General features: G+C 43.9%; 1 protein-coding gene across 4 annotated transcripts in view; it reads right to left on the bottom strand.

Moving 5' to 3' along the window:
- RASGEF1A (RasGEF domain family member 1A) overlaps positions 1-27973 on the bottom strand; it is a 240782-nt gene that overhangs the window by 109873 nt on the left and 102936 nt on the right. For all 4 annotated transcript variants that reach the window (XM_067710956.1, XM_067710957.1, XM_067710959.1 and 1 more), the window contains one exon: positions 10169-10782. The gene's annotated coding sequence lies outside the window, so the exon portion shown is untranslated. The remainder of the gene's footprint in view (positions 1-10168; positions 10783-27973) is intronic.

The raw sequence follows: 27973 nt of genomic DNA, 5'->3' as shown, positions 1-27973 counted from the left end.
TGCCAACAAACACATGAAAGAATGCTCAACATCACTAATCATTAGAGAAATGCAAATCAAAACTACAATGAGATATCATCTCACACCAGTCAGAATGGCCATCATCAAAAAATCTAGAAACAATAAATACTGGAGAGGGTGTGGAGAAAAGGGAACACTCTTGCACTGCTGGTGGGAATGTGAATTGGTACAGCCACTATGGAGAACAGTATGGAGGTTCCTTAAAAAACTACAAATAGAACTACCATATGACCCAGCAATCCCACTACTGGGCATACACCCTGAGAAAACCAAAATTCAAAAAGAGTCATATACCAAAATGTTCATTGCAGCTCTATTTACAATAGCCCGGAGATGGAAACAACCTAAGTGCCCATCATTGGATGAATGGATAAAGAAGATGTGGCACATATATACAATGGAATATTACTCAGCCATAAAAAGAAACGAAATTGAGCTATTTGTAATGAGGTGGATAGACCTAGAGTCTGTCATACAGAGTGAAGTAAGTCAGAAAGAAAAAGACAAATACCGTATGCTAACACATATATATGGAATTTAAGAAGAAAAAAAATGTCATGAAGAACCTAGGGGTAAGACAGGAATAAAGACACAGACCTACTGGAGAACGGACTTGAGGATATGGGGAGGGGGAAGGGTGAGCTGTGACAGGGCGAGAGAGAGTCATGGACATATACACACTAACAAACGTAAGGTAGATAGCTAGTGGGAAGCAGCCGCATGGCACAGGGATATCGGCTCAGTGCTTTGTGACCGCCTGGAGGGGTGGGATAGGGAGGGTGGGAGGGAGGGAGACACAAGAGGGAAGAGATATGGGAACATATGTATATGTATAACTGATTCACTTTGTTATGGGGCAGAAACTAACACACCATTGTAAAGCAATTATACCCCAATAAAGATGTTAGAAAAAAAAAAACTACAATATACAATGCAGAAAAGACAGCCTCTTCAATAAGTGGTGCTGGGAAAAGTGGACAGCTACATGTAAAAGAATGAAATTAGAACACTTCCTAACACCATACACAAAAATAAACTCAAAATGGATTAAAGACCTAAATGTAAGGCCAGATAAAACTATAAAACTCTCAGAGGAAAACATAGGCAGAACACTTTATGACCTAAATCACAGCAAGATCCTTTTTGACCCACCTCCTAGAGAAATGGAAATAAAAACAAAAATAAACAAATGGGACCTAATTAAACTTAAAAGCTTTTGCACAGCAAAGGAAACCATAAACAAGACCAAAAGACAACCCTCAGAATGGGAGAAAATATTTGCAAACGAAACAACTGAAAAAGGATTAATCTCCAAAATATAAAAGCAGCTCATGCAGCTCAATATCAAACAAACAACCCAATCCAAAAATGGGCAGAAGACCTAAAGAGACATTTCTCCAAAGAAGATATACAGATTGCCAACAAACACATGAAAAGATGCTCAACATCACTAATCATTAGAGAAACGCAAATCAAAACTACAATGAGGAGAGGTTCCTTAAAAAACTAAAAATAGAACTACCATACAACCCAGCAATCCCACTACTGAGCATATACCCTGAGAAAACCATAATTCAAAAAGAGTCATGGGGGCTTCCCTGTTGGCGCGGTGGTTGAGAGTCTGCCTGCGGATGCAGGGTACACGGGTTCGTGCCCCGGTCCGGGAAGATCCCACATGCCGTGGAGCAGCTGGGCCCATGAGCCATGGCCGCTGAGCCTGCGCATCTGGAGACTGTGCTCCGCAACGGAAGAGGCCACAACAGTGAGAGGCCCACGTACCGCAAAAAAAAAAAGAGTCACGTACCACAATGTTCATTGCAGCTCTATTTACAATAGCCAGGACATGGAAGCAACCTAAGTGTCCCTCAACAGATGAATGGATAAAGATGTGGCACATATATACAATGGAATATTACTCAACCATAAAAAGAAACGAAATTGAGTTATTTGTAGTGAGGTGGATGGACCTAGAGTCTGTCATACAGAGTGAAGTAAGTCCAAAAGAGAAAAACAAATACTATATGCTAACACATATATATGGAACCTAAAAAAAAAATCGTTCTCATGAACCTAGGGGCAGGACAGGAATAAAGATGCAGACGTAGAGAATGGACTTGAGGACATGGGGAGGGGGAAGGGTAAGCTGGGACGAAGTGAGAGAGTAGCATTGACATATATACACTACCAAATGTAACATAGATAGCTAGTGGGAAGCAGCTGCATGGCACAGGGAGATCAGCTCAGTGCTTTGCAACCAACTAGAGGGGTGGGATAAGGGGGGTGGGGTGGGAGGGAGATGCAAGAGGGAGCGAATATGGGGATATGGGGATATATGTATGCATATAGCTGATTCAGTTTGTTATACAGCAGAAAGTAACACAACTCTGTAAAGCAATTATACTCCAATAAAGATGTTTTTAAAAAAAAGATACATGCACCTCAATGTTCACAGCAGCATTATTTACAATTGTCAAGCCATGGAAACAACCTAAGTGTCCATCAACAGATAAATGAAGTTGTGGTATATATATATATATATATATATATATATATATATATATATATATATATATATATATATATATATACACACACACACATACATACATACACACAATTGAATATTACTCAGGCATAAAAAAGGATGAAATTTTGCCATTTGCAGCAACATGTATGGACTTTGAGGCCTTTATGCTAAGTGAAATAAGTCACACAGAGGAAGACAAATACTGTAGGATATCACTTATCTGTGGAATCTAAAAAATACATCAAACTAGTGAAGATAACAAAAAAGAAACAGACTCACAGATATAGAGAACAAACTAGTGGTTACCAGTGGGGAGAGGGGAGGGGGGAGGGGCAATATAGGGATGGGGGAGTGGGAGGTACAAACTATTGGGTATAAGATAGTCTTAAGGATGTATTGTACAACATGGGGAATATAGCCAATATTTGAATAACTGTAAATAGAATGTAACCTTTTAAAAGTGTATAAAAATAAAAAATTTAAAACCTTTGAAAAAACTACAAAAGGCAGAAGTGTAAAAAGACAAAAATAGAAACAGAAAACAAGAGCAACAAATAGAAAAGAGTAATAAATATGGTAGATATTAATCCAATTATATCAATAATCACTTTAAATGTCAATTATCTAAATATACCAATTTAAAAATAGAGATTGTCAGTGTGGATCAAAAAACAAGACCCCAACTATATGTTGTCTACATAAACCCACTTTAAATAGAGACCTATATAGATTAAAAGGAATAGGATGAAGAAAGATATACTGTGCTAAACACTTGTCAAAAGAAAGTAGGGTAGCTGTATTAATTTCAGACAGAACCAACTTCAGAGCAAGGAAAATTATCAGTGATAAAGAGGAGGATTACATGATGATAAAGGGGTCAGTTCTCCAGGAACACATAATAAACATTAACATGTATGGACCTAACAACAGAGCATCAAAGTACATGACACAAAAATTGATAAAACTGTAAGGAGAAATAGATGAATTCACTATTATAGTTGGAGACATAAACTCTCCTCTGTCAGAAATGGGCAAACACAGCAGACAGAAAATCAGTAAGGATATAGCAAACGCAACAGCACCATCGATCAACTGGGTATAATTGACATCTATCAACTACTTCATTCAACAGCAAAATATACATTCTTAAACTCACGTGGCACATTTACCAAGATAGACCACATTCTGGGCCATAAAACACATATTAACAAATTTTTAAAAATATGAAATACAATATTTGCTCTCAGATCACAATGGAATTAAACTAGAAATAAATAATAGAAAAATAGCTAGGATATCCCAAAATACTTGGAGATTAAACAACACACTTCTAAGTGAGACATGGTTCAAAGAAGAAATCTCAAAATAAATTAAGAAGTATTTTTAAGTAAATGAAACGAAAATACAACTTAGCAAAATTTGTGGAATGCAACAAAAGCAATGCTTGAAAGGAATGTTATAGCATTGAATACCTATATTTGAAAAGAAGAAAGACCTAAAACTAACCATCTAAGCTTCCCCCTTGGGAAACTAGAAAAAGAAGCACAAGTTAAATCCAAAGTAAGCAGAAGAAAAGTAATTTAAAAATTAGAACAGGGGATTCCCTGGAGGCGCAGTGGTTGAGAGTCCGCCTGCCGATGCAGGGGACACGGGTTCGTGCCCAGGTCTGGGAAGATCCCACGTGCCGCGGAGCGGCTGGGCCCGTGAGCCATGGCCGCTGAGCCTGCGCGTCCGGAGCCTGTGCTCCGCAACGGGAGAGGCCACAACAGTGAGAGGCCCACGTACGGCAAGAAAAAAAAAAAAAAAGAATCTGCCTGCCAATGCAGGGGACACGAGTTCAATCCCTGGTCCGAGAAGATCCCACATGCCACGGAGCAACTAAGCCCGTGCGCCACAAATACTGAGCCTGCGCTCTAGAGCCCACAAGCCACAACTACTGAGCCTGCGTGCCACAACTACTGAAGTCCGCGCGCCTAGAACCCAGGATCCACAACAAGAGAAGCCACCGCAATAAGAAGCCCGCACACCGCAACAAACAGTAGCCCCCGCTCACCGCAACTAGAGAAAGCCTGTGTGCAGCAATGAAGACCCAATGCAGCCAAAAATAATAAATAAAAAATGAAGATTATGAACAACTCTATACCCACAAATTTGATAACCTAGATGAAATGAACCAATTCCTTGAAAGACAATCTGCCAAAAGTCACTTGAGAAGAAACAGACAATCTGAATAGGCCCACATCTATTAAAGAAATTGAAACAATAATTTATAACCTAACAAAACAGAAAACACCAGGCCCATATGGGTTCACTGATGAGTTCTACCAAACACTTAAGAAAGTATACCAATTTTCTACAATGTCTTCCAGAAGACAGAAGTAGAGGGATGGCTTCCTAAATCATTCTATAAGGCTAGTATTACCCTAAAAGCAGGACCAGACAAAGACAGTACAAGCAAAGATTCAACTGCTTAAGAAAATATAGTCTACATGTATTTGTAGCTGGGTGCATGGAAGCTACAACAGGTGCAAAATTCTGAAAGTAGGAAACATGTGGGGGAACTACTGTCCATCCTCTGCAGTGGGAGTTCCTGCTCTGCCCTAGCATGTGGCCTTTACCAGACATGACCAAAATCCACCTGACATTTGGTCAAGGCAGGCGCCAGAGTCAGCCTGCATATTAGCTATTAGTAAAGCTGGACTTCTCTGTTTTAAATAAATAGATATAAATGAATCATCTTGCTCACCTAACACTGGAACCAATTCAGGAAGTAATATTTACCTACTAAGTACCATCCCTTTGCTGAGTCTATAATATAGATTATTGTATTTAATTCTCACAGCTCTATGAAGTTGATTCTAAGATAACCCTCATTGGTGGAAGAAAACGAAGCAGAGATAACGAAGTCACTTTCCCAAGGTCACTCAGCTATTGATGAAAATCCAGATATCTCTGACTCTGATCAGAGAGATTGCTTTAACCATATTTGTAATGGCAACTACAGCTGGGGCAATATCCCCATTCTTTGCTTAGCGCAGTCATTCTTTTTATTGGACACAAATCAAGTGCAACCTTCTGCTACACCTTTGCTATGATCCAAGGTTCTAGTCCCGGCTCAGGGGGAGGATGAAATCTATATGTGTCCTCAGCTGCCCGTGCCTCTAATCCCTGGATATCCATGGGTGATGTTCCTGGTTCTCTACCAGGGGTTGCTTTGGTCCTTATTTCTATCTGGTCTTGTCCCATTTTTTCCTGGAATATCTTGAACATCTGAATTTATGATTTGGCAATGCCACACTTCTCCACCTTTTAGCATTTACGCATGCTTTTCCTGTCTCTATAGTCTGTTGATGGTCATTTCAATGGAAATTTGGAAAGAAGTTAGAGTTGCATACAAATGTAGCCATCCTATCTGGAAGTCTATTCTATCAAGTACAAAAGCTAAACATTTTTCTTGCCTCTAGAGCATGATTATGGGCAAGTTCTCTGAACTGAGACATTCTTTCTCTCTCTCATCTGGGCTAAGAGCTCATACCTTAAGATATTCCACAGTACATACAAATGAGCAGGGCCAGGAGAAGCTGGAAGGTAGAGGGAGGGTGGGTCCTTCAGATGACCCTATGCTGAAATTTTCTGTTCACCCCACCTGGACCCATTCAAAGGCCACTGTTTACAAGGCTCTATTTAGAGTCATGGTTTTCAGTATGAATTCTGTGGGTCCCTGGTGAGTGGGAAAGAAGCTGAGTATGAGACCCCAGAACCCCCTATTCCCACTTCATCCAAGCAGCTCTGCATGTATCTATGCTAGAAACTTGGTCTGAGTCCTGGTCAGACATTTATGGATGATGTAAGTAGACTGAGCCAGGTGTATCTTTGTGAGAGGGCATGGGGGCTTCTGAGGTTCAGTCCTCATCCTGAGCCAGGAAGTCCTGTGGCAGAGCCAGAAGGACCCTGCCCCCGGCAATGGTGGGGAGTCCAGTCCCATCTGTACCCAAGGCTGGGATTCAATTTGTCCCCTTAAAGATGTCCAATTTCTCTCATTTCACAAAAGAATGGGGACTTTTTGTAACTACGTGAAAAGGGAAAGCCTACAACATCAAATAAACACATATTTAGGACGATGGCCAAGACTGGTATCTCTCTGCCCTGGAGAGCTTCTGCCTCTGATGGGGAAGTACGTCCACTGCAGCTGCTTCTGCTCTAGACACTGTGACCTGTTGGTCCCTGCTCTACAAGCAGCAGGCTGTGCGTGCCGTGCTACTCCTGAGGCTAAACAGAGCCTCAGCACCTTTTGAGTCTGAGAAGCCAGGAGGTGTTAGGCTTCAGGTAGCATGAAGCCTTGGAAACTTGCAACTCTGAAGCCAAATGCAGCTTTATACAAATATTTAAAAGCCCGGACTTCCCTGGTGGTGCAGTGGTTAAGAATCTGCCTGCCAACGCAGGGGACACGGTTCGAGCCCTGGTCCGGGAAGATCCCACATACTGCGGAGCAACTAGGCCCGTGAGCCACAACTACTGAACCTGCATGCCTAGAGCCCGTGCTCCGCAACAAGAGAAGCCACCGCAAGCACAAGCCTGCGTGCCGCTACGAAGAGTAGCCCCCACTCGCCACAACTAGAGAAAGCCCACGCGCAACAACGAAGACCCAACACAGCCAAAAATAAATAAATAAATTTATTTATTTATTTATTTAAAAAAAAATTAAAAGCCCACTCGCTGTGGTAGAGATCCTTGGCATCTGGCCATAAGGAGGTGTGCTGTTGATCACCACAAAGGACAGCGCCTGAATTGGCGCTTAATAGAATTACTGGATGTCAAGTCTGGGAAAGAAGGGCCTCCTTACAGATACCGGGAAGGGTCAGACTGAGGGTAGGGGTGTGCTCAGGTGCCCTGCAAATGCCACAAGCAATTGACATCCCCCTTCTTGCCATCACAGCCAGAGGCATCTAGTTACACCTTCTAAAGTAGGGGGCACTGACTCACTTAGGAGCTGGGAGGCCACACATTTGGCACAAGTGGATGCCACGAGAAGACTGGGGGCTGGACAGCTTGCCTGGAGAGAGATACGCGATGCGTCCCCCAAAAGGGCAAACTCTGCCTGACCAACAGACTGGCCTCGTGGCTCCCTCCTGGCTCAGAGCACACTTTCTCTCTAGTTCGTGTGCTCATGCTGTTGACCTGCGATGCTGAGCTCCACTGCAAGCGGGAGGCCTCAATGGGATGAGGCTGCCCCATGTTCCTGATGCAGGTTCCAACGTGGCTTCTGGGTCGGGGCAGAGCTCCATTCCCAGATCACTGAGTGGTACGACACTGTTCCTTCTTTGCCTTCCGAGGAGCTACCTTCTACTGACCACTTCCTATGTCCTGCAAACACTAATCTCTTTACCTATGTCCTCTCCTCTGATCATCACAGCAACGCTGTGGGTGGGTATTGCTGCTTCTCCCATTCTGCAGACAAGAAACTGAGACTCAGAGAGGCTAAATCATGGCCAGTAACTGTAGCCAGGACTGTCACTCAGATCTGCCTCCAACCAGTGTCCCTGTAGTGTGTGACTCCAAGGGCAGAGGACTCCTGGGGCAAGGATGCTGGGGTAAAGGACACACCACAGCCAAGCCCCATAACCTTCCTTCTCTAGGTCAGAGGCCATTTAGATTTGGGGGTCAGACAACACATGGCATTGCTCTGTGCTGGGCTTACAAGGTCTCTGCTTCTGAAGTCAAGAGTCCAACAGGAAGGCCAGCCTTAATGCACAAATAGTCATATAGTGTTAACCTCCCAGCCTCCCCTATTTGCCTATTCGATGAGAGACATGACAATCATGTCTCTCTCACACACTGCCCAGGAAGAAATTGGACTAAAAGGTGTCTGGTCCAGGGTACAGGTTCAGTAGACATGGCTTCCTTCTGAGCTGCATGTGGGGGACCTGTGAACTGAGCCTCTTCCTCTGAGTCACCGGCAGCAGGTCTCCTGCCAGGGGTCGTGAAGGTTGACCAGTCCCTGCATCGTGGTGGATCTGCTGTCCTGGGGGTGGAGGCTGGGATCTTCCCCCAGACCACTTCCTGGTCACTTCCCTTTCCTTCACTCTTATGCTGCTGAAGGTCAGCATGGGGCCCTCCCTGGCCACATGATTCTCTTCTTTGGAAGCCCAAGGTGCTTCTCAGAAAGGAGATTGCTTGAACCCACAAAGCATGGGAGTTTGGAGGGAGGGGCTGTGTCCCAAACTGACAGGTGAGGGAAGCCACTAGGTGCACCTGCACTAGACATGGAGAAAGCTGTGGCCCCAGAGGGCTTGAGGGTGATCATGGCTGATTTCTGTTCCAGCTCTGCCACGTACTGGCTGTTTGGACTTGGTACCCGCAAGCAGCAGTTTCTACATCAGTCAAGTGAGTAAACTGAAGCTCCCTCTCCAGATAAAAGAAGAGGTAACATGTGGAAGACACCAGAACAGTTCGCCAGAGTGGCACTGATCAACAGAGGTTGACAGTGCGCGCGTGTGCGCATGCGCGCGCGCGCGCACACACACACACACACACACACACTCACACACACACACACACACACACACACACACACATACCTCTCCCAAAGCCTGCTTAACTAGTCCATCAGAGCAAGCTCTCCAAGACTGGGTTTTGAATAATGAAAACATTTTGAGAGTCATAAATGCCTGCAGGCCATCAGTATTTCTCAGGAAGTGTAGTTGGTGCCCTGCCCCAATGGTGTGTTGGGTGCCCCCTGGGAGAGCGTGTGGCTGGTCCCTGAAGAGGAAAGACATGGAGCCTGTGGGCTGCACCTCTACTTCCCTCACCTCACAGCCTCCTGACCTGGCACCAGTCAGGACACTGGTGGTCTGTGGATGCCCCTTCCTCTTCCCCCTTCCCCCTTCCCCACTCCGCTCTCCACTAGAAAACAGAGAGCCACACACGGAAGTGTCGTGTTCTGCTAATTGAGGGAGAGAGAGTTGAGTACTCTTGTCTTTCTGAAGGTTGATGTGTTTGTGTTTGTCAAAATCCAGCTTCAGCCCCTCCTCACAGATTAAATGACTCATTTCTCATTTGGATAAAAAGCTCTAATTTAGATAAAAAGTTCCTACATGGGTGTTTCTGTGAACAATATTTGTCTTTAATCTAAACAGATCATAACCGGTTAGAAAATTTTCTCCACTCTTCTGATTTATCTGCTTTTACATGCCAGCTTCAAGGAAGCAGACAATGGGCTCCGGGTTGGGGGGCCCATAAGCTAAAGGAGAGAAGCAGAGGGGGGATGCGTGAAAGAGGAAACAGGGTTTTCAAAGCACCAGGGCTTGATCATGTTTCTGCACCCCCAAAGCACTGAGCGTGTCCATCACATGGCAGGCTGAATGAATGAATGAGTGAATGAATGGATGGAGAAAACAGGCGCAGAAGTGGGAAATTCAGGAAAGAACTTGTGTTTTCTTAGCTGGGTAAGATGACCACTCAGGTCCCCTAATGCTCACATCCCACAGGGAATACAGGCAGCTGTCTTACAGAGGATGAGACTGAGCTGAGGGGCTGCGGGACTTGCTCCGAAAAAATGGGAGGGCACAGCCCAGACCCCCCAGCAACAGGCCCACCCCCGCCCCTCACGCAGCCGCTTACCTGGGCTTGAGTTGCTCACAGCCAGACCCCAGCCATTCTTCCAGGTTGGACCAGTGGGGCCTCCTCTGGTGACCTCAGGACTGGACCCACAGCTGTCCCTATAGGGGTGGCCCACGAACCCCTGCCCAGCAGATGAGGGCTGAGAGATGAGGTATTCTGGGAGACGCCCTGGGCCTCATCCCAGGGCAGCAGGGTCTGCGGTCCATGGACTCACTGCAGCGGGTCCCTGGTCCTGATTTTCACACCGCAACCAGCCCTCCTCAGTCAGAGCAGTGGGGCAGCTTCAGCCTTGCCTCCTATGCTCAGGGGCCATTGTGACTGGCGTTGAATTGACCGCCCCTGCTCTGCATGCAGCACAGCTGATGGCTGGTAAAAACAAAACAAAACACAGAAAACCAAAACTGAGGCAGAGAGAACAGAAAGGGAGACAGACAGATGGAGGAAGAGGTGATTCCTTGAGAAAGAGAGGGAAAGGGACAGGAAAAGATAGAGAATAAACAGAGATAGGGGACTTCCCTGGTGGTCCAGTGGTTGGGACCCTGCGCTTCCATTGCAGGGGGCACAGGTTCGATCCCTGGTTGGGGAACTAAGATCCCGCATGCCTCACAGTGCGGCTGAAAAAAAAAAAAGGATAAACAGTTATAAACATGGGGAAAGAAAGAATAAAACTGACTCCTGAAGAGGACAGCGTGTGCCCGTGTGTGTGAGCACGTGTGCATGCATGTGTGGTGTGTGTGCACGTCTGTTGGCGCACACACACGAGCCAGGTGTAGGGGGCATGTGTGGGAATAGTGCACTTTCACAGATGCAGCCCTAAGCCTTGCCACTGCGCGGGAGCATCAGTCCAATGGCCACCATCATGGGCTTGGGCATCCGTCACGTGGGCACTGCCAGTAAGGCAGTGAAGCTTGTTGAAATCTCTAGAAATTTCGAGGGGTTGGAGCCAGGGTGGGATGGTGCTTGGCCTTTCCTGCTCCCCTGAGTTCCCACAGACTCCAGCCACCCATCTGTCAGGGTCTGGGGGCTACAGACAAGCCAGTGTGGTGCAGGCACATTCTAAACTTGCTTGCAGTGAGGCAATGAGGACAGTCTTGGACATCTAAATGCACTTTAATGCACAGGTGCTGTCTGTAATTTGCCCCATGTTCATTTCCATGTTGACATTTTGAGAAAGGAATAGTATACCAATTTTACAGATGAGAGGATGAAACCTATGAGGTCAGTTTTTAGTCCCTTGTGGCCACAAATTTATGGAATAAAAAAATATCTCTGTTAAAAAACCACATCAGTGGATGGACCTAGAGACCGTCATACCGAATGAAGTAAGTCAGACAGAGAAAGACAAATATCATACGATATCACTTATATGTGGAATCTAAAAAAAAGGCTACAAATGAACTTATCTACAAAACAGAAACAGAGTTACAGAGGTAGAAAATAAACCTATGGTTATGGGGGGTGGTAAGGGGGGGATAAATTAGAAGATTGGGATTGACATATACACACTACTGTATATAAAATAGGTAACTAATAAGGACCTACTGTATAGCACAGGGAACTCTACTCAATACTCTGTAATGGCCTATATGGGAAAAGAATCTAAAAAAGAGTGGATATATGTACATGTATAACTGATTCACTTTGCTGTACACCTGAAACTAACACAACACTGTAAATTAACTATACCCCAATAAAAATTTTAAAAAAAACACATCAGGAGAGGACCACTGTGAAAGGCGGGTTGTGTTGGAGGTTCTGAGAGGAAAGAGACACAGAGCAGAGGGAGCCTGGGCTCCTGAGGGGTGAAGATTTGGGACACTGGGGGCAGTAAGTAGGGGGTGAGGTGTCCTCCTTCACTTGCTCCAGGACAGGGGCAGTAGATGTGGGCACTTGGGCTTCAGAGGACAGACAGAGCCTGGGGCAACTCCCAGGAGGCCAAGTAGCCCCAGTCTAGAAACCTCTATCACTGGGACTCATGACTGACCACAAGGCTTGTCCCTTCCACTCATGTTCCTTGGGCAAGAGGCTGTAGGAAGAACTAGAACATTCATACAGGGGTAAAAAGGAAATGGCAAGGCAAGGATGCACAGTCATATGTTCCTGTGATTTAACACACACCAAAGGAAAACAAACACCACAAAAGAGGAAACCAGGGACTTCCCTGGTGGCGCAGTGGTTAAGAATCTGCCTGCCAATGCAGGGGACACGGGTTCAATCCCTGGCCCGGGAAGATCCCACATGCCGCCCGGGAAGATCCCACATGCCGCAGAGCAACTAAGCCCATGTGCCACAACTACTGAGCCTGCACTCTAGAGCCCGCAAGCCACAACTACTGAGCCTGAGTGCAACAACTACTGAAGCCCGTGCACCTAGAGCCTGTGCTCTGCAGCAAGAGAAGCTAATGCATTGAGAAGCCCAAACACCACAATGAAGAGCAGCCCCCGTCCTCCGCAACTAGAGAAAGCCCACGCACAGCAACAGAGACCCAAAGAAACCAAAACAATTTTTTTAATTTTTAAATTATAAAAAAAAGAGGAAACCAATGCATCCCGTGGAAATCAACATTCAAGGACTTAGAGTTAATTGAGTAAAGAGAGAAGACTTTAGAAAAAGTATAATTAATATCCACAGAGAGATATGACTGAATAGGAAGCCAGAAAAATATTCAGTGACAAAATTGAAGGCAACCAGATTGGAAAGGAAGAAGTAAAACTATCTCTATTTGCAGATAACACACTCTAGGACGTAGAAAACTTTGAAGGAATATACACTTACACATACACACACGAACACACATGCACACAGCTGTTAGAGCTAATAAATGAGTTCAGCAAGGTTGCAGGGTATACAAGATCAATAAACAATCAGTCGTATCTTTATATATCAGCATTAAACAATCTGAAAATAGAATTAAGAAAACAATTCTGGGGGCTTCCCTGGTGGTGCAGTGGTTAAGACCAATGCAGAGGACACAGATTTGACCCCTGGTCCGGGAAGATCCCACATGCCGTGGAGCGACTAAGCCCGTGAGCCACAACTACTGAGCCCATGTGCCACAACTACTGAAGCCCACAAGCCTAGAGCCCGTGCTCCGCAACAAGAGAAGCCACCGCAGTGAGAAGCCTGAGTACCACAACGTAGAATAGCCCCCACACGGTGCAACTAGAGAAAGCCCATGCGCAGCAACGAGGACCCAATATGGCCAAAAATAAATAATAAAATAAATAAATTTATTTTTAAAAAAAACAAAACAATTTTGTGTTAGTTTGCTAGAGCTGCCATAACAACATGCCACAAAATAGGTGGCTTAAATGGAAATTTTTTCGTCTCACAGTTCTGGAGGCTAGAAGTCTAAGACAAAGGTGTTGGCAAGTTTGGTTTCTTCTGAGGGCTGTGAGGGAAGGGTCTCTTCCAGGCCTCTCTCTTAGCTTCTGGTAGTTTCTCGGCTTGTCACAGCATAGCTCCAATCTTCACATGGCATCCTCTCTGTGTGCATGTCTATGTCCAAATTTCCCCTTCTTATAAGGACACAGACATACTGGATTAGGGGCCCACCCTAAAGACTTCAGTTTAACTTGATTACCTCTGTAAATACCGTAACTCCAAATAAGGTCACATTCTGAGCTACTGGGGGGTTAGGCCTTCAACATATGGATTTTGAGGGGATATAATTCAACCCATAACAAATTCCATTTACAATTGCATCAAAAATAATAAAATATTTATGAATAAATTTAACAAAGACTTATACACTGAAAATTATAAACATAATTGGAAGAAATTAAAGAAGACTTAAATAAATGGAAAGGCATCCCAAGTTCATGATGGGAAGACGTAATATTGTTAAGATGGCAATACTCCCCAAATAAATCTACAGATTAAAAGCAATCCTTACCAAAATCCCAGGTGTATTCTGTAAAGAAATTCACAAGCTGATGCAAAAATTCACATGCAAATTCAAGGAAACCAGCATAGCTAAAACAACCTTAAAAAAGAAGAACAGAATGGGAGGACTTACACTTCCTGGTTTCAAAACTTACCAGCAAGCTACAATAAACAAGACTGTGTTACTAGCATAAGGATATATGCAGAGAGATCAACAAAATAGAATTGAGAGCCCCAAAATAAACCTTCACATTTATGAGCAATTGATTTTGAAAAGGTTGCCAAGACAATTCAATGGAGGAAAGAATCATCTTTTCAACAAATGGTATTGGGACAACTGAACATTTACATGCAAGAGAATGGAGTTAGACCCTACCTCACATCATGTATCAAAATTAACTGAAAATAGATCTAAAACTTCAATGTAAGAGCTATATTTATATAGTTCTTAGAAGCAAACAGGTATAAATCATCATGACTTTGGATTAAACAATGGTTTCTTAGATATGACACCTAAAGCACAAGCAACCAAAGATAAATAGATAAATTAGACTCTGTCAACATTAAAAACTTTTATATTTCAGAAGACATGATTAAGAAAATTAAAAGTCAAGCCAGAAACTGGGAGAAAATATTTGTAATGTAAATATCTGCTAAAAGACTTGTATCCAGAATACGTAAAGATCTCTTACAAAGTAGCAAAATTAATTTTTTTAACTAATTTTTAAATAGGCAAAGGATCTGAAGACATACTTCACCAAAGAATATGTAGGAATAGTTAATAAGTGAATGAAAAGATGTTCAACATCATTAGTCATTTAGGGGTATGCAAATCAAAACCACAATGAGACATCATTTGCCAGCCACCAGCATAGCTATAATAAAAAAGACCGTCCTTACAAGCTTTTGGTGAGAATGTGGGGAAACTGGAACACTTATACATTGCTAATGAAACGTAAATGATGCAACTACTTTGGAAAAACACTTATTTTCTTAAAAAGGTAAACATAAATTTACCATATGATCCAAGCAATTCCACTCCTAGGTATGCACCTAAGATAAATGAAAATTTATCTCCACACAAAGATGTGTATGCACATGTTTATAGTAGCATTATTCATAATAGCCAAAAAGTCCATCAACTGGTGAACTGGTGAACAAAATTAGTGTATCCATACAAAGAAATACTATTTGGCAATAAAAAATAATGAAGTACAGATACAAGCTACAACAAAGATGAACCTTGAAAACATTATGGAAGTGAAAGAAACCAGAAGAAAAAGACCACATATTGTATGACTCAGTTCGTATTAAATGCCCAGAAAAGGCAAATCTATAGACAGAAAGTATATCAGTGATTGCCTAGGGCTGCGAGTAGAAATAGGGATTTACTGCAGATGGACATAAAGGATCTTTTTGGGGTGATGGAAATGTTCAGAATTGGATTGTCGTAATAGCTATACAACCCTGTAAATTTACTAAAAAATCATTCACACAAAATGAGTGAATTTTATGGTACATAAATTATAACTCAGTAAAGCTCTTAACCACACACACATACACACACACACACACACACACACACAGAAATTGTTAGAGAAAATAAATGATTCAGCAAAGTTATAGGATATAAAATCAGTACACAAAAATTAGTTCTATTTCTGTATGTTTACAATAAACACACTGAAAGATAAAATTTAATTGATTTGTGATAGCATCAAAAAGAGTAAAATTCTTAGGAATAATTTTTATTTATTTATTTTATTGAAGTGTAATTGATTTATTGATACAATGTCATGTTAGTTTCAGTGTACAGCACAGTGATTCAGCTATAATTTTTTTGTCAGATTCTTTTCCCTTATGGGTTTTTACAAAATACTGAGTATAGTTCCCTGTGCTCTACAGTAGGTCCTCGTTGGAATAATTTTAACCAAGGAGCTTAAAGATTTATACACTAAAAACTGTAAAACATTGCTGAAATAAAGAAGACATAAATAAATGAAAAGGTAACCCATGTTCATTGATCGGAAGACTTAATATTGTTAAGATGACAATAATATCCAAAACAATCTACAGATGAGTGCAATCTCTATCAAATCCCAATGGTATTTTTTACAGAAAAAAAAATCCTAAAATTTATATGGACTATCAAGGGATCCCAGAACAATCTTGAAAAAGAAGAACAAAGCTAGAGGTCTCACAGTTTCTGGTTTCAAGATATATTACAAAGCTACAGTGATCAAAACAGTACAGTGTTGGCCTAAAGACAGACATTTAGACAAATGTAATAGAATAGAAAGCCCAGAAATAAACCCTCACATATGATCAAATGATTTTTGACAAGGTGCCAAGATCATTCAATGGGGAGAGGATAATCTTTTCAACAAAAGGTGCTGGAAAAACTGGATATTTACATGTTAACAAATAAAGTTGGAGTTTACCTAAGCCATATTTTAAAAAAAATAACTCAAAATGGATCAAAGACCCAAAAATAAGAGCTGAAACTATAAAACTCTTAGAAGAAAGCATAAGTGAAATCTTCATTGCATTGGATTTGGCAATTATTTTTTAGATTGGACACCAAAAGCACAGATATTGGAACGCTCATAGATTGCTGGTGGGAATGTTAAAATGGTGCAGCTGCTGTGGAAAACAGTTTGGCGGTTCCTCAAAAAGCTAAATATGGAATTACTATGACTCAACACTTCTACTCCTAGTTATATACCCCAAAGGAATTGAAAAGCAAGGACGGGAACAGATATTTATATCCCAGTGTTCACAGCATTATTCACAGTAGCCAAGAGGTGAAAATAACCCAAGCATCCATTAAATGAATGGATAAACAAAGTGTATTATATACATACATGAACTAGCATTCATACAAAGAAATGAAGTTCTGATACATACTGTAACATGGATGAACCTTTAAAATAAGGTGAAATAAATGAGACACAAAAGTGCAAATATTATGATTCCACTATATGAGGTGTCCAGAATAAGCAAATTCTTAGAGACTGAAAATAGATTAAAGATTACCAGGGGCTGGGGAGAAGATGGGGAGTTTCTGTTTAATGGATACACAGTTTCTGTTTGGGGTGATGAAAATATCTTGGGAATAGATAGTGGTGAAGGTTGTACAGCATTGTGAATGTCATTAATGCCACTGAACTGTATACTTTAAAATGGTTAAAATGGAAAATTTTGTTATATATTTTTACCACAGTTTTTAAAAAATTCATAATGTAATAGATTAAAAACTACTGAATTGTACACTTTAAATGTGTGAACTCTGTGGAATGTGAATTATATCTCAATAAAGCTACTTTTTATTTTAATTTTAATTTTTATTATTATTATTTTTTGGCATCCTCACATGGCTTGCAGGATCTTAGTTCCCCAACCAAGGATTGAACCTGGGCCACAGCAGTGAAAGCACCGAGTCCTAAGTGCTGGACAGCCAGGCAACTCCCAATAAAGCTATTTTTTTTAACTGATAGAAACATCAGAAGGTATTAAAATAGCTCTCTTATAGTAGGAGATATACATATATATCCTAAGAAATAAACAAAGAAGTAAATAAATAAAATGGAAAATGATAGATCAATTTTTAAAATTTCATTAAAATCCTTCTATCAACAATAGAATTGGGGCTTCCCTGGTGGTGCAGTGGTTGGGAATCTGCCTGCCAATGCAGGGCACATGGGTTTGAGCCCTGGTCCGGGAAGATCCCACATGCCGCAGAGCAACTAAGCCCGTGCGCCACAACTACTGAGCCTGCGCTCTAGAGTCCACGAGCCACAATTACTGAGCCCACATGCCACACCTACTGAAGCCCGCGTGCCTAGAGCCCATGCTCTGCAACAAGAGAAGCCACCGCAATGAGAAGCCTGCACACCGCAACGAAGAGTGGCCCTCACTCTCCGCAACCAGATAAAAAGCCCGCGCGCAGCAACGAAGACCCAATGCAGCCAAAAATAAAATTTAAAAAAATTTTTTAATTTAAAAAAAACAATAGAATTAATCTTTAAAAAGGGACAAAAATTTCCTGAGATGTAAACTCCTAAGTAGTTCTAAATTAAGTCTAAAAAGTATAATTCATATAGCCATATTCACTGACTTCAAAGTAATTAAGTTAGAAACTAGTGATTCCCCCAAATTACATAACACACTTAAAGTTACTCTTGGATTTAAAAGAACACCATGACAGAAATTCCCAACATCACAGCAGAAATTGATGACAACCAAGAAATGGATGACGGAATACTCCACTTTTTAAACTTGTGAATATTTTTCAAAGCAGTATCCTGAGAAAATTTAGAACCTTAAATGTATTAATTAGAGAAAAGGAAGATTATAAATAAAGGAACTACTAGCTTAGTTCAAAAGCAGGAATGCCAGCATTAAAATAAACCCAAGAAAGTTGAATTGTGATTGATAAAGAAGATGAAGATAATAAAATAGAAATCAAACCTACAGTAGGAAAAAATTCACACTGTTAATCCATAAAACCCAAAGCGGGCTCTCAGAATTAGCAATGCTGAATTTGCACAAATGCTGGGAGGCTCAGCGCCGTCACGTGCATGTTTACAACATGGGTGCTGCAACCTGATCAGACCGACAAGGAGAAAACACAGACAAGATCAGGAAAAAAGAAGGAAGACCAAAGAAATTAAATAAATCATAGTAGGCCAATATGTACGATAAAGGGTTTGAAATCAGAGACATCATGGAGAAATTTACAGGAAAATATGAATTATCACAATGGGTGTGAAAACGCTAAAAAACTAATAACTGCAAGGGAAGAAGCGGACAAAAAAGTACAAGGTTTACCCTAAATTGCAGTGTCATTTTTTTCAGACAATGTGATTTTCTACCTAGAAAACTGAGCTAACAAACTATAAGAATAATTAGGACAAATTCCATTAGATGGAGGGAACTGCCTGTCTACACCAAGTCCCCTATCTACCAGCAATGAATTATAACATATAAAGAAAAATGTCGTTCATAATAGCAACACTGTTACAACACAGCCAGGGGTAAACCAAAAAAAACCGTGCAGGACCCATATGAGAAAATGATAAAGTGTCATGTCTATAATTTTTAAATTAAAATTTGCATGAATAAAGAGATAAACTGGAGAAAATGTGTAAGAATAGTCAAGACTGTTAGGAAAAAGGAAAGTGGTGAAGTAGAAATTCTCTGTGACACATGAAAATATATAATAAACCATTATAATTGAAGGAATATGTAAGAATAAACATATAGAATATCAGATACTCACTTTGAAAGAGGATAGTTTCCTGAAACTGGCCTACACATTGAGGAATTTACTATATAAACTAAAAGAGTGTAAAATATAGATTTTGAATAAGAGATGATTCAAAAAATGGTGTTGAATTGACTAACTATACATTTGTAATATAATGAAGGTAGACAGCTACCTCACAATACTAAAACAAATACAGATGATTTATCCCTACAAAATTATAAAAATCATTTGAAGAAAATATTTTAAAATATATTTATAAGTGAAAAAAATATGAAAGAATATATGTGGAATTAGGAAAGTCATTCTTAAGACATAAATGACAATATCTATAAAATAAATTTACATTAATAATAGTATACTGTGCAACCTCAAGATACGAGATACATTTTTCACTCAACAGTTTGGAAAACCGGATACTATTTAGAACTGATGGGAGTGTAAATAGGAACAGCATTTTTTAGGACAATTTAACCATATCTACTAAAATTAAAGGGTGCAATCCCTTAGACCAAAACAATTTCACTTCCTACACATATGCATAAGCTGGCTAAACAAGGATGTTTATTTAGCCTTGTTTATAGTAGCTACACAAATATATAAAATAAACAACCAAATGTCTATCGACATGGAAAAGGGTAAATAAATTATCACTATTCAGCAGTTTATAGATGAGGTCATCCTATATTCATTTAATATGGGAAGTTCTCACAAGATTTCTTGTTAAGTGGAGACAGCAAACTGCAAAAGCATGAATACATGGAATATCGTTTATGTTAACTATTTGTGCTAACTCACTGATGAAACCCAAATTATGCAAAAGCAAATGAAGCAAATTAATTTTTCTTTTTTTTTTTTTGGCCATGCCACGCAGCATGCATGATCCTAGTTCCCCGGCCAGGGATCTAACCCATGCCCCTTGCAGTGGAAGCGCAGAGTCTTAACCACTGGACAGGCAGGGAAGTCCCTACACCAGTTATGATGTCATCTTTGGGGAGGGCCTTGGGCATGGTGGCAGGGAGCAGGTGGCCATGTGGGAGGATTTCTGATGCATCTGTAAGTTTCACTTTTCTAAATAACAGAACATGCACATGTATTATTTGTGCAATTAGAATATAATTAAATATAAACATAAAAGATTTGTTTGGGTTGGAGGCAAAGAACATGTGAAAGCACCTGCCAAGTCTTGGTGAGGCATAACATGGACTCCTGGGCTGCTTTCCCAGTCACAAAACCTCCCAGGGGCAGAATGAAGAGAAAAGAACTCAAGTCTCTGCCCAGTCGTGGGAGATACCTTGTCCCCGAGGTAGAGGATGAGTGAGCGTGTGTGTGAGAGAGAGAGCTGTTGATGGTCGCGTTCTTACTCTGCGACATCAATGTCCAGGTTTTTCCACACGATGCTGTCCTCTGTGCCAGCAGGAGCCTGTGTGATGTGCATTTCTGAACACAACACCCCATTAGCTTTTTCTGGATACGCCACTGATCACTATTCTACAAGGTTTGCTGCTGGCGCTTCCTAGATCTTACCAGAAGGCGTCAGCAGAACATTTCAGACACCATCCAGGACTCTCGTTCCTTCCACCCAAGGGTGCTTCAATGATTTGTTGACAGAAACATTGAGGGGGTGAGGTCATCCAGTCAAGCTACCAGGAGGGACACGTGCAGGAAGTGATATTAACCTCAGGGCTGCCACCTAGCTAACATAAAGTTAAAACTCTTGATGGAGAGATACGACCTGATTTCTGAAAAGTTGAGGTGTACAAGTATACATTTCTGAACTGATTAAATGCACTATTTCTCTCCCATCAATTCCATACACCCAGTGAAGTCATTAGTTGGTAGGAAATCTAGGGGAGGTGGGAAAGGGCAGGTCAGTCTTCTTGTCGTCCAACACCCATCAAACAAGGTCAATGGAGCTCCAGTCCAAGTTCACAGATGCTCAGAGAGTTTAAGTCAATTCTTCGGGGTCACATAGTCAATAAATGGCAGTCAGGACTTGAACTCATTGCCTGTGGCTCTGAATCCACTGCTTACTCTATTCTGCTACATGTCCACGGGAGCCTTCTGGAGGAGGGGGCTTGGCTTGGGCTGGTCCTTGACCATGCAGCATGTTCTGGCCCCTGTGAACACCTGAGGAGGTCCAGCATGGCTCTCGTTGTTCACAGGATCAGACACTGTTGGCGCCAGGAGGGGGTTGGCCGTGATATGCTTGGTTTCTGTTTCAGCACTGAACAGCTGGTGACCTTGCTCTTGACCTTCCTCTCCTTGGGCGAGAGTTCTGGAAAGAGCATGTTGGACTCTAGGATCTCCGAAAGCCCTCCTAGCTCTGGAGCTCTACAACTGGATGATCTCCAGAAAGAAAACTGTGTGAGACTGTGAAGCCTCCTTTCTTTGCAGATGGGCTCAAGAAGCCTAGCGGTAGTGTCCGGACCAAGAACTCTGGGCCTCGTCCTGCCCGAGGACTCAGACTTGGTGGGCAGTGAAAGACTGCGTTGCCGAAGTTTACTGAACTGGACTCTGCCTATCAGGGAAAGAGGTTCCACAGTCCTCTGGGTCCAGGGAATACCTGTGAGCAAAAGCCTTTGGCCATGGATTGCTAAGCCAAACTTCTGAGAGCCCAGGATCATGGAGGGAAAAACTAGGAATGGGGAAAGCAGGGTCCTTGTCAACCAGGACCAGCAAGTCCTCCCTTGATTCTGGAGAAAGTCGCAGAAGGGAAATTCGGATGGAATTCTGCTGAGCAGAGGGGTTGCTCCCAGCGGGCAAGGCTGATCTACCTGTGAATCACCCCAGTCCCCACCCATTCCCACCTAGAGGCAGTCCTGCCCACCTCCTAAGGGCAACCCTGCCCCCTCCCGACCAGTCTGACTGGACTCTAGGAGAACTCCACCTGCCTCTCCCTAAATACCGTGTGTCCCTCCACCCACCTGGGTTAGAGTTGGGATTCCCTATGGAATTCCCCAGGTCACTCTGGCTCCAAACTGGTGCTGGAACATAGCTCCCCAGGGCTCAAAGAGAATTCCAGACCTCCCCTGAGTCGCTGCTTACCTGGCCCCAGAGCCTCCATTTCTATCTGTAAAACAAGTCACTTCTACCTTCTTCACAGGGTTCCATGGAAGGAACTAAAGGCGTTATCATCAGAGAAGCATCAGCCCAGTGAGTGGGTCCGTTGTGTTGGGCATGATTTGTTCTAAATGTCTGATGGCCCTCGTACAGCCCCTCCCTGTTAGGATCATGCTTCCCATCCATTGACAGCAGGCTTGGCAACTGACATGTTTTGGCCCAAGAAATCTGAGCGGAAGTACCGTGCGCCTCTTCCAAGCGGAACATCCAGGGGCCATCGTGTTGTTCTCCCATTGCTCTTTTCTCTCATTTGGGAGACTAGTAGGTCCCAGGTGCCAACTGCTTCTGAATCCTGAGGCCCTAACTGAGCAGAGCCGAGGCCAGCTTGCATTGGACTATAGAGGTGGGTAAGAAATAATCATTTGCTGCCATACAGCACTGAGATTTGGGATCCTTTGTTTCAGCAACACCTCTTAGCCCACGCTGACTGATATAAGCACGGAGGACCAGTGGTATATGTTGGTTCCTTACCATCTCCCCTTTAAGGATGAGGCATCCATCATGCTTAGTATAATGAATTAGGAAGAACAATGCTCCAAGTTGCAGAGGCATAGCAGGGGGGCAAGGACCGTGGCTGGGAGTGGCCCTGCTAGGAGTGATGGAGTAGGGGAAGGAGGTGGGCAGGTGGAGGCCCTTGTATGTTATGGGTTGAAGACCTAGAGGGACCAGGTGATGTTGCAACCTTCGCTGTGTTTCAATGCAAAAAATAGTATTATTACTTATCTTCCAAGTCTTTCAGTAATAATGAAATTTCGTGAGTGCCTTATTTGGGATAGGGTGTCACATATCCGTTTTAGATGTCTGGGTAGAAGCCAAGCCAGGTGTCCCAGGGTGTTAGCACAGGCCGAAGGCTTAAGACAGGTCCCCGGGCCAGGTAGCGTAGGCGGGATGGCACAGACCCAGGAGATCAGAGACTGGAGGCCGAGCACAGGTGCACTGGTTGGAGTGCGTGGGGTCGCCTGAATATAGGGCAGAGCCATATGTAGACGACCTCTGTCCTTGTCCGCAGCCCAGGGTTCTCCACAGGGTGGAGACTGTCGCATGGTCAGAGACTGTCAGGACTGAGACTGCTGTCGAAGCCTGCTTCTGCTTGTCCAGCACTAATGAGAATACTATCTCCTAGAAGGGTCGCTCTCCTTGGAGGCGCGGGGTGACCGTGGGAGACGTTCATCTCGGAAATATGAAGCCCAGCCACAGAGATCTCAGTGGAAGGAGCACAGAATTCTGCTCCTTGTTAATTTCATGGTTGACTTAACTGTTCTTAAGCGATTATAGCGCTGGTGATGATGGGCTTGAAATGCTTTTACTTTTTTTTCCCAGCCAGTTCTCTTTCTTTGTCCCAAAAGATTCAGACTCTCGATTTGAAGCACAAATTCGTTGTCTTAAGGTTTCCTGGGCACCGTTGTTTGTGGGAACATATTTATTTTGCCTGTCGTAGGAGGAAGAACACTGAAGAGAGGGGGAGGATGAAGACGATGCAGACCCGCATTCCCAAGCAGTTCTTATGGCCAGGCTGGGCTGCATACCTGTGTCCCATGCATCGTTTCTTTGAATTTTCTCAACAGCTCACGAGGCAGCACGGCCACTGGAGTATGAGCCCCATGGGGCTTATTTTATCACTGCATCCAATCATCTTAAGCAGGTCTGGCACATAATAGGAGCTCAATAAATATTTGTTTTTTTTAAAAAGGGATATCATGATCATCCACATCTTAAAAATAACATAATGGGGGCTTCCCTGGTGGTGCAGTGGTTAAGTATCTGCCTGCCAGTGCAGGGGACACAGGTTCGATCCCTGGTCTGGGAAGATCCCACATGCCGTGGAGCAACTAAGCCCGTGTGCCACAACTACTGAGCCTGCAAGCCACAACTACTGAGCCCATGCACCACAACTACTGAAGCCCACGTGCCTAGAGCCCATGCTCCACAACAAGAGAAGCCATTGCAATGAGAAGCCCCCACACCACAATGAAGAGTAGCCCCCGCTCACCGCAACTAGAGAAAGACCGTGCACAGCAATGAAGACCCAACACAGCCATAAATAAATAAATAAAAATAACATAACGGAGGCTGAGGAGATTAAGAGACTTGCCCAAACCCACATGGCTCATAGGTGACAGAACCGGAACTCAGATCTCTGGGACCCAAAAGGTTTCAATCTGCCTTCGGTGGGTATGTACCATTCAGCCTCTTCTCAATGGTCAAGATAGACACAGGAGTGGTGTTAGAGAAAAGCCATTTTAGAAAGATACAGGAGGAACTTATCAACAGGATGGACTACATATTTTTAATGGATTGTTATCTAGGTTGCACATTAATATGGGAACTCTTGCAGCAATATTTTCCAAAGGTGGCAACATATGCTCTTTTTACAGTGTTACATGGACTTGCCTCTATCAAAAGGTGGGGCTCGAGTCCCCTCCCCCTGAACCTGGGCAGACCTCAGTAACTGCCTCAACCAAAAGCATGTGATTTCCAAGCTCAGTCACACACATCAACACAGCCTTGTCCTGGACCTCTCTTGGGACATGAGCCTTGGATATCTGAGCTGACAGGTGAGAAGTCTGGCCCCCGCATGCTGGGGAGGCCACATGGAGAGGCCATCAGGAGACAGAGATGCCCGAGAATGCCCAGTGTCCCAACCCCCGGCTGTCTGCCTCTCCCCGCCATCAACTGCCGGACATAGATGTGAGGGAGGGACGAAACCAGCAGGTGAGTCCAGCCTTGGCCTTTAAGCTACCCCGGCTGATGCAGAGTGGAGAGAGATGAGAAGTCTCCACCAAACCTGCCCAAATTGCAGCTTTGTGAGCCATATAAACATTGCTGCGGGTTCTCATGCTCTCGGTGGAAGTGGTGGCCTGGAAGCAGGTAAAGGGGGTGTGGACGGTGTAGCTCTTCATGTCCTGCTAGGCTCTGCCCACTAGTGCTGCTGTCTGAAAAGTCCCAGCCTCAGTGGGACCCCTGGGCCACTGGATTTAGCATGGCACCCCCCTACCTGTCTGCAATGATACTGTGCTACTCTGCCCCTCTGAAACAATGGGTAAGCCCACTGCCCTGTGGCCAGTGCTTCAGCAAGGATGCCTTCTCACCCCTACAGCATCACTTTCCATCTCAAATGGATCGTTAATATCAATCTCAAACACATTTTTATTAACCCTACCCTTAAAAAAATACTCTCTTGACTCTATTATTTCTCGTGTCTCTTTTTTCCTCCCATTTTTAGCAAAACATTCTCAGAAGTGCGTCTATGTTCACATTCTGTACTCACTCCCAGCCTATCACTCTTGAACCCGTTCCAATTCGTTTCATCCAGCAAAACTGGTCTTGTAAGGACTCAGTGACTGAACCTGTCCCCCAGCGGCCAGATCCAAGGACTAAGCCTTGGTTCCCAGAGGACTTAAGCTGTCATTGGCGTTTGCATGGGCTGTCGCCCTCCATCTGGACCCGCCTGCTTCGCCTGTCCCAGGACACACCCCCTGGTTTCCTCTTCTCCTCAGCTCCCTTTTCTGGTCCCCTCTCATCCCTCCAACGTCTGTACTGGTGAGTCCATGGCTCAGTGCGTGGGCTCCAATCTCTCCTCTCTTTTCTGGCATTACAAACACCACATGGGTGCTGACAGGTCTTGAACCTCCCTGTCCAGCCTGGGCATTGCTATCTGGAATCAGAATCCCAGCCTCCTATGGCTAACGCCTGCTTGATCCCTTTACAGGAAGTCTGAGAGACATCTCAACCTTGACACGCCCACATCCAAATTTCTCATGTTCTCCCCACGAAGTGCTCCTCCCCAGCTGCTCAGTTAAAGGCCATCCATTCTTCTGGATCCTCTGGCCAAAAATTATGGAGTTAAACTGGACTATTCTATTTTTCTCAAACCCAACTCCCAATGCATCAGCAAATCCTTTTGGCTTGACTGTGCAGGTATACTCTGCATCCCCTCCATGGCCACCACCCTGGTCCAAACCCCCAGCATCTATCAAAGGATTATTAGAGCAAACTCCTACAGGGTGTCTCTGGTCTGCCTTCTGTAGTCCTACCATCTATGCTTCAAAAAGCACTAGAATGACCCTACTAAAAGGTCAGCTGGGGGCTTTCCTGGTGGCACAGTGGTTGGGAGTCCGCCTGCCGATGCAGGGGATACGGGTTCGTGCCCCAGTCCGGGAGGATCCCACGTGCCGCGGAGCGGCTGGGCCCGTGAGCCATGGCCGCTGAGCCTAGGCGTCCGGAGCCTGTGCTCCGCAACGGGAGAGGCCACAACAGTGAGAGGCCCGCGTACCGCAAAAAAAAAAGAAAAAAAATGGGCAAAGAAATTGAAAAGACATTTCTCCAAAGAAAATCACAAATGGTCAAGAAGCACATAAAAGATCCTCAAAATCATTAATCATGAGAAATGCAAATCAAAACCAAAATGAGATACCACATCACACCTACTACAAGGGCTATAATTTTTTAAAATGGAAAATAACAAGTGTTGGTGAGAATGTGGAGAAATCGAAATCGTTATGAACTATTGACAGGAATGTAAAATGGTACAGCTGCTGTGAAAAACAAACTGGCACATCCTTGGGGTTCCATCAACGCCATAACCAACCCCAATTACAAACCTAGAGGTCCAGCTGGGGAGCCTCAGGTGGGCTGCACAGTGCTCCGAAGCCCTCTAGAGGCCGTCTGCTGTAATGCCAACTCTCGACACTTCCTGCTGCTTACCCACCCCCACCCCCCGCCCCGCCCCCGCAGCCCCAGAGGCTGCACTGGCTTGGAAACGTGCCACCATGATTGCCTTCCTTCTCTCCCCCTAAGCGCCATGAATGCTCTACAGAGGAGGATATTTCTCTCTCAAACTCTCCCAGGAAACTCTCACCTCCCAACCCCACCCCACTACTTTAAATCAGCCAGCGGACCAGCCATCTACATAAGGTCACCTGGCTTTAAATCAAACAACATCCATAACTGACTTCACCTGCATTTAAGTCAGGACATCCAGGCAAGGGTGGGGGGAAAGGAGGAAGTGGATCAGGTGGAAAGGGAAGAAGGAAGTTTGGGGAGAGCCAAGAGAAACAAAGGGCACAGGGATGAGGACAGCTCACCCAGCAATACCAGGGCTTTTACAGGCTCCAGGTTCAGGACAACTAGCCGCGTTTCCCAGGTGCCAACACACACAGAGGCCTGCAGCTTAAAAGCTGCAAGCCCAAGTCAGGGCAGGGATTTCCGGGTCTAGGTTCCTGCCGCTGGACAAACAAAGGACAGTACTCTAAAGACAGCCTGTTTGGCCGTCCAGCCACTGGGCCACAAGACCAGGCTGGAAATGCCCCCATCGCAAACTGAAGGCAACCTCTGTCCCCCTCTGTGAGGTGAGGCATTTGACTGATTGAATCAGAGGGGCCCAGTAACCAACCCCTTTACTCTGGGCGTGTCCTTGAGATTCTGCCCACCCCAACTCCAACTACATCTCAGAGACTGTTGGTTTGGCCAGGGAGCCGCCACACGTGGGCTATGTTGGTGCTCTGGCGTCCTCTTGTGGCCGTCGTCTCTAA

The sequence above is a fragment of the Pseudorca crassidens genome, chromosome 16 (assembly GCF_039906515.1).
Source record: "Pseudorca crassidens isolate mPseCra1 chromosome 16, mPseCra1.hap1, whole genome shotgun sequence".
Classification (NCBI taxonomy): domain Eukaryota; kingdom Metazoa; phylum Chordata; class Mammalia; order Artiodactyla; family Delphinidae; genus Pseudorca; species Pseudorca crassidens.
This window is presented reverse-complemented; position numbering and strand designations above follow the sequence as displayed.